At 36.1% G+C, this 8,277-nt stretch overlaps 1 long non-coding RNA gene across 1 annotated transcript; it reads left to right on the top strand.

The window, feature by feature from the left end:
- Positions 1-1,033: 1,033 nt before the first annotated feature.
- Positions 1,034-4,110, top strand: LOC107656074 (uncharacterized). The gene is made up of 3 exons (XR_001630521.1): positions 1,034-1,158; positions 1,678-1,714; positions 3,690-4,110. It is a non-coding gene; the product is annotated as an uncharacterized LOC107656074 (long non-coding RNA).
- Positions 4,111-8,277: the final 4,167 nt, after the last annotated feature.

Below are 8,277 nucleotides of genomic sequence, written 5' to 3'. Positions count from 1 at the left end.
TGTCTGCTCCGCCATGGCCCCCTGAATTGTCTGCTCCGCCATGGCCCCCTGAACTGTCTGCTCCGCCATGGCCTCCTGAACTGTCTGCTCCGCCATGGCTCCCTAGTCTGCCCACTCCGCCATGGCTCCCTGAACTGCCTGATCAGCCATGGGTCCCGGAACGGGTACCGCCCTGGAGGCCATCCGTTCCGTGTAGGCCTGTCCCTAGAGGCCTCCAGAGCGCCCACCCCCCCTCCCCGTTGGAAGTTATGAGGCTTCCGGGAGGGGGAGGTAATGTCACGCCCTTGGACTTGCCCCTGTGTTCCGTGTCTTGTGTTTTGCTCCCCATGTGCTCCTCATGACCCAGTTTCTCCCATGTTGATTGTGTTTATTGATTTCAGGTGTTCCTCGTTGAGCCCCTCGTCTAGTCATGTATTTAAAGAGTGTTATGTTCCTTGGTTCCTTTGTCTGGTGTCTAACGTCAATCCCTGTGCTACGTGTGTGTTCCTTCCTGTGAGTCTTTATTTGTTTAAATAAAGATTGTTCCCCTTGATACTCTCCGTCGTCTCCGCGCTCCTTCGTTCCTCACAGTAGCAACCGTGACAGATACTAAGTATCACAACTGGACATTAAATGGACATCAATATGCAGCAAATCAGCATATTTGAATGATTACTCAAGGATCATGTGACACTGGAGAAAAATTCAGAAAATTCCGCTTTGCCATTACAGGAATAAATCATTTTAAAATACATTACAATAAAAACCGTTAATTTAAATTGTCATTTTTTCCCACATTACTGTTTTGTAATATTTTTTTCATACTTACCCAAACTTTCGAACAGTAGTGTATTTATTTTTTATGAAACATTTTTAGTGTAATAGTAATATAATGTAATTTCATTTCTCATATTTCATATAGAGTTGTACAGCTTGCAGTCTTTAATTTCTGTAAAAATGTTTAGATGGCCTCCTCTCTTCTTGAAGGACAATTTCTTTCAAAATAGATGATATAACAGCAATAGTCTGAGCTTAAAAATGCATAAAAATGTGTTTGCGTTGATCAAGGGATGATCCATCCACAGTCAGCATTTCAGATGAAATGACAAAGTCATCTTTTGGAAATATCTGGAAAGGCCTCAACACTGACGGCACCAACAAAGATCAAAGCTCCAAAAGGTTTGGATGGAATATTCTCTCGCACACATGACAATATTCAAACATATCACTTTAATCTCACCACATGCCTGCAAACAATGCATTGAGATGATAAAAATACACAGTATTTTATGTTACAGTGAGACATGTTCAGTTTTACTCCTCCTATGGAACATTAACATCTGGATTAAAAAGATCCAGAAGCCTACATTTTCATTCTCAGATCAGAGTTTGGTCATATCTGAGCCCCTTCAGCTTTATTTAAAAAATGCTAACGAATATATAGGATTGCTAAAATGTTTTTATCCCAATTTGAAATCAGCTCCCAGTAGAATTAAATACGAATCTTAGTGGATAAAGTGAAATTCCTAGATAAAGAAATAAAGTGGATTCATCTTTAATCCAGTTGGCATCCTTCAGTATCTGCACTACATTATGAAGTAATTCCATTAGTGAACTCCTCAAACATGCTGTTCTCTTTAAAATGGAAGTGTGACTATCAGGCTCATGACTGAATTTTTCATCCCTGTCACTCGTAAGCTCCCTCTCCTAATGTCTCAGATGCTGATTTCCAAAGGTAAGACGCAACCCAACCCGTCTGTGCACGATCACTGTATATACACTAGTGCTGTGGGTGTCTGGCCTCCATCTTTTGGTGCTATGGTTCATGTTTCCTACATGTTCAAACCTTTTTTCCTTTTCTAAAAAAAAAACGTTGCGTCTTTCACAAAAATGAAACATTTCCAGGCTCTACAAAGGGCATCTTACTAAAAACACTGGCATCACATTGTGATACTCAAGCTCTTTGTTCCACAGCATTTTAGGCTTTGTGTGCATGTTTGTGTGTATTTGTTGAGAATGTTAAATGCATGAAAAGCATGATTTTTTTGGATAGGTCAAAGGTCGAGGTTTAGCGCATGCGCAATTTTAATGGAGTAGTTCACCCAAAAATGAAAATGTGCTTAAAATGTGCTCACCCTCAGGCCATCCAAGATGTAAATGAGTTTGTTTCTTCATCTGAACATTTGGAGAAATGTACAGTAGCATTACATCACTTGCTCACCAATGGATCCTCTGCAGCGAATGGGTGCCGTCAGAATGAGAGTCCAAACAGCTGATAAAAGCATCACAATAATCCACAAGTAATTTGTTGGTTCCAGCAAAAATATGAGTCATCTATCAGGAGAGAAATATATACACATCAAGCACACCTTACAAGCAAAAACAGTTCATGTTGGTGTATTTTGATGTGAGGACAAGTTGGGATTTTTCACTGGAGGTGATGGAGGTAGGGATTATGGACTCGTATTTTGGCCAGAAATGATTATTTAAAGGTCATTTAAACCTTGATGGATTTGTTTCTTACAAACAGCTTTTTACTTCACAAGATGCTGATGGACTGGAGTGGTGTGGATTACTTGTGGATTATTTTGATGTTTTGAGCAGCTGTTTGTTCTCTCATTCTGACGGCACCCATTCACTGCAGAGGATCCTTTGGTGAGCAAGTGATTTAATGCTACATTTCTCCAAATCTGTCCTGATGAGGAAACAAATTCATATTCATCTTGGATGGCCTGAGGGTTGAGTAGATTTCAGTTTTGGGTGAACTATTCCTTCAACTCACTAAGGTCAGGTAGTCATGTAAAATAGGGCTGTCAAAGTGTCAAACACATGCAATTAATTAAATGTACTTCATGCTGTTTCTTTTTTTTGTCTTAACACTGATAATGCTTTTATTTAATTTGACATAACCATTTCATTTTGTTGTGTGAATCGGAATATTCAGAGCGGATTTGAACTAGCAATCAAAACCAACAAAAGAGCAATAATATGTAAGTGCTGTGACAAGTCTCGGTTTGTCAGTACATGTTTTTATTATCATTTTTTAATCAAAAAAGTATAATAGAAAATGAATAGAGAATGCTGGTGTTAGAGGGTCAAATTTTGTAAAAATAAATAAAATAAGTCAAAAGAATAGAGGATGCTAGTGTTAGGGGGTAATTATTTTTTAAATAAGAAGAAAACAAGTAGTTAAATAAAAATAGAACAGAGAGTGCAAGTGTTATAGGGTCAAGTATATAATTTTTTGTATTAATCAGACTCATATGGTCTGTTTAACAGGGTGAAATTTATGTCTAGAATGATTATACATATGCATATATGTTCCGCTATGAGAGCCATCAACACAATAATTACACATTTATTTTTTTTCCAAAAAAAGAAACAAATGCATTAACAGGTTAATTGTGAAATAAATGTTCAATATTAATTAATATTTAAATTGTTTAAATATGATACATATTTAAATGTTGAAATAATTAAATAATTTGAATATGAATTAGTTATTAATTTCAGTAATCAGTTAAATATTTTAATCACCTGAAAGCACTAATAAATCAATCTTTTGATCGTAAATAATGAGCTCACACAAAACAGCTTGTATTCTTTTGTTTTAACAGCACACTCTAGTCGCTCACAGTTTCTCATCAGATTTTTGATTACCAAAGTCTGTTTTTCTCCATGATGATGTGAGTCTTTCTGTTATTCTGCAGCTCAGCGGTTGAAGTTGCCATTGAACATAAAAGAGGTGATGAAGAGAAGGAGGCAGATTTGGATAGAGAGACGAGTTTGTGAGTTCACGTATTTCGAAACACTGTATCGTGCCACACTGCAAGCACCACTAAATGCTTCTGTTCTGTAGGTCTGTGTGTGCCAGTCTGTGCTAAGGCACCTTGTTATATTTACATGTTTTTTATGTGTGTGTGTGGAGATGTTTGTTTCGAGCATCTGAATATGTCAGAATTTGCTGCCCACAAGGAGGATTGTTGGGTTGTGTGTTTGTCCAGTCCAACTGTAGTCAAACTGTAGTTTCACCTATAGAAATTAAACAAAATTAAGGTTACTTTTGTTTTCAACCAGGTAGAGTGTATTTTGTATGTTTTATATTTTTTTGAAAGTAGATTCTATTGAAATTCCTTGCCTTGTGTGTGTGTGTGTGTGTGTGTGTGTGTGTGTGTGTGTGTGTGTGTGTGTGTGTGTATAGAGATGTTTGTTTCGAACATTTGAATGAGTGTTTGAATTTGCCGCCCACAAGGTGGATTGTTGGGTTGTGTGTTTTTCCAGTCCAATTGTAGTTTCACCTATAGAACTTTAAAAAATGTAAGGTTACTTTTGTTTTCAACTGGATAGTGTTTTTTGTATGTTTTATATATATTTTTAAAGTAGATCCTATTGAAATTCCATGTCTGAATATGTTTATTATATAAAACCCATTCTTTTTTTATTATGCATAAATGATAAATATTAATTTGCTGGCATAGTTAAAATATCATAATAGTTAGAAGCTATGACAGAAGATGCAAATGTAGTTCTATCAGCTTTTTCATTGGGGGGGTTGGGGAGATGAATGTTTTCATGTTACTGTCAGTGTTATTACTGTGTTTTGCCATTTTCCACGTTGGTTGACAAAACTACGACACGCACATCTATGTCATGCACATGTCAGCAGTAAGTTCTGTTGATTTCACTGTAAAATAAGCATTACTTCCTGAAAACAGTCTCTGTTGTTTATTAAATGATTCATTCAAATGAACGTGTATCATTACAACTGTGAGCAATTTTCATCACAATAAATGTGACTGCAAATAAACTGATGCTAAAGTGTGTTTTTGCAATGGTTTATATTTACTATTGAGTCAATAGGAATATTTTATCAGTCCCTAAAGTGTCATGTAAGTTTAACACATGATTAACGAGTTATTCAAATGTCCATGTGTATAAGGAATGTATCCCGAAGTCCAGCTGTTTGTAATTTAGTCCAAAAAGCCATTCCTCATGTATATGTTCTGTAGAAATAGGGTTTGCCACATAGGTTTATTCATCATGATTGTTGTTGTTGTTGTTGCCTATTGCTGCAAGGGCATGTATCGAACTTATACTGTTTAAAGAAGCTGAAGCATTCAGGCGCGATCGAACCTGAACAATAAAAGATCAGAGAAATCAGTTTCACTTGTTTTGTATTTTGCCTTTGGAGGAGCTCCATATTTTCAATAGAGCCATTTAGTAGTCCTAAAACCTGGAAGAGAATTAGGCCTAGCAGTTAGGAAATTTCCAATGTCCACGTCTATAGCTTTATAGCAAGGTCTTCAAGTCACGTCTTTAAAGGTGCAGTGTGTAAATTTTAGCGGCATCTAGCGGTGAGGTTGCGAATTGCAACCAACGGCTAGTCCCCCGCTCACCCCTCCCTTTAGAGAAGCTACGGTGGCCGATACAGGACTAAGATGTCGTCGGTAAAGACAGCAGAGAGCAATGAGATTTCTTTACAAAGGTAAATTAAGGAATTATATTTACTTAATTATTTAATAAATCGATGCTATTGCGAATATTAATGTACTTGTTCATCATTGTGTCAGTGTTTTATTCGCAAGAACAACAAAGTGACGAAACGTGCTGTGTAGAGCAGTTTGTCCGTTTAGGGCTACTGTAGAAACATGGTGGCGACTTCCATGTAAGGGGACCCGCGGTGTGTGTAGATATAAATTGCTCAATCTAAGGTAATAAAAACATAACGGTTCATTAAGTAAGGTCTTTATACACCTCGAAAACATATTGCATTTCTGTCAATAGATCGATGTAAATATTACACATTGCACCTTTAAGAAAGGTTCATTTTGGAGCTTGTTATAAAGGTTACTTTTGGATTTCTGAGTAATGTAGTTTTGTTTTTTTTAAATAATTATTTAACGTTGTGTTATAAAGGTACACGCAATTATACCTCAATCGTGAAATGTACGAAACACCTAAATAGATATTATATTGCTAAATAAGGACCACAACGTGAGTTTATCCTCTTGACGCATCAGAACGTGAAACTATTTTATTTTATCTTATTTTTATTTTTTTGTGGTTTCAAAGTTCAGATTCATGTGCATTTATTTTTGTTGAAGAACAGAACTCTTCAAGTGATGTTAACCACAGACATTATTTTACTCATAAATCTTAAACCGATATTTTAAAAACCGGTGTTCCGGTGAATTCAGTTTCCCTGTTTTAGTTTTATATTACTGTGACTTAATTAATAAATGTGACAATAAATGTTGTTTGTATACTCTTTTATAGAAGATTTAAACGATCTCTGTCATTTTTGTGGACTACGCAACGACCCAAGTGATTCAGACTTAACACCTGCATGGTTTGAGGACTTTTTATTTAATTTTTTTAATTAAACCTAGTATTATCTTATGTTTGGTCCTTGCTAAATTGGCAGTTGTTACAGATTATTTTCATCTAATTTTGAGACAATTATGGTTATTTAACATAGCGTATGATCTTTCAGATTGCCTGTGATGGATGTGACGGGTGCTATCACCAGTGAATAAAGAATATTATTGCCCCTTGTGTATTATCTGAGTCAGTATATTATGAAAATTTTGTAAATAGTTTTTGCTTGGTTTTCAAAATTGCACTTGTATTGATTTTTGTGTTTCTAAGATTGTATATTTTAGTTTGTATGGTTTAAAAATTGCTTTTCTGTTGTACTGTATTGTACTATTGTATTTTTAAAAAGTGATTAATTTATTTTTGATTGTGATTTCCCATTGTTTAAACTTGTGCACTCACTGTTAACATTAAAAAGACCAGAACGTCTTGAAATTGTGTAGTTTTGTAAAAAAAAAAAAAAGTGTATCTTTTAAGATATGTTCCCCGTGTGTTTAGTGTTTTAGTTTAAGACACTATTCTGCAGATAAAAGTGAAATGAACGTTGCTTGCAGAAAGACAGCAAAACCACCATAAGCTGACTTGCTTAGCCGGGGCGAAATCATGACGTCATGATTTTAGTACTGAAGTTTCAGGGTTGCCAGGATATTTAAAAAGAAACCGCCCAATTGCTACTACAAACTACCGCTGGAAAACCGCGGACTTGGCAACACTGCGAAGTTGCGCAGGCGCTGTGAGGGGGAAACAGGGAAACTGAATTCACCGGAACACCGGAAATCCTCGAGGGGATATTTTGCGTTTGGCCTACAAATCGACTTCATGGCTAAGCAGCTCTGCAACGTTTTCCCCTTTTATCTGTTTATGCTAAACATCTCAGACAAGTCAGAGAAAACATTTGAATTGAAAGTCTACACTTATTAAAATACATAAAATGCAATGCAATTCTTCATGTGCGTTAATCTGCCGAAAGGTGTTATAAATGACAAAATATGACAACAGCCTCCTTATCCTCGTTTCAACAGCTGGTGGATAACTTCTCGGAAAGCCAGTTGGTAAGGTATTAACATATGTAATTTTGTAACATATCATGCGTTCAATGTGTCATTTAGATGTGTTAACTTTTGGAAGTAAATATAAAATGTAGTCATAATTGAGTCAGTGTGTCCAGCAGGAGGCGCTGCAGTACAGGCTTTATTGCTCTTGTCAGTAAGTGGACCTACATCGCCATCTGGCGGTGAACATTTAGTAGGTCAATTGTCTCTATGCAATTATCTCAATTATTTCAGCTACTTTTCCATTTGCAACAGTCTTGTTTTATGTAATTATTTTATTTTATAAAATATATTTTATTTTATAATAGAGTGACGCTGTGAAGTGCAGAACACATTTAGCAGGGATGTTGAAAGAATTCTAAGTGGCTGTTTGGGAAAATAAATAAATAAATAACAAGAATAAATGACACCATCATGAAAGCAAGATAAACGCTCAGCACTATTCTTAATTTGATTTAATGAGTAATAGATGTGTGATAAGTGTGCATGTTATGGCAGGAGCACAGATGGCGTCCCATCACCGAGAGTTTCCAAGGAGATGATCTGGCTCCCAAGGGCAATGTCGTCAAGAAAGAGGCTAGCAGCTCATCAGCTCACATCAAAATGTGGAAAAGAGCCCAGCTCAGTCATACGCTGATGCTGCTCCTCAACAATAACAAAAAGTAAGTAAATAAAGAAAAATATATCATATAATATAATACAGTACATCCCGCAACCCTACCGAGGACAAGCGATTTGGAGAGTAATATATATAATAAAATAAAATAATAATATATTTTACATTTTCTGTTGTTTATGGTGTGTGTGTGATACGCGTACAATGAAATTTAGGCTGCTTGTATGCCATTCATTTGTTTTCACGAACAGTGGG

The sequence above is a fragment of the Sinocyclocheilus anshuiensis genome, unplaced genomic scaffold (genome assembly GCF_001515605.1).
Source record: "Sinocyclocheilus anshuiensis isolate Anshui unplaced genomic scaffold, SAMN03320099.WGS_v1.1 scaffold51, whole genome shotgun sequence".
In the NCBI taxonomy this organism is placed as follows: Eukaryota; Metazoa; Chordata; class Actinopteri; order Cypriniformes; family Cyprinidae; genus Sinocyclocheilus; species Sinocyclocheilus anshuiensis.
The sequence above is the reverse complement of the archived record's forward strand: the minus strand, read 5'-3'. Positions and strand labels throughout refer to the sequence as shown.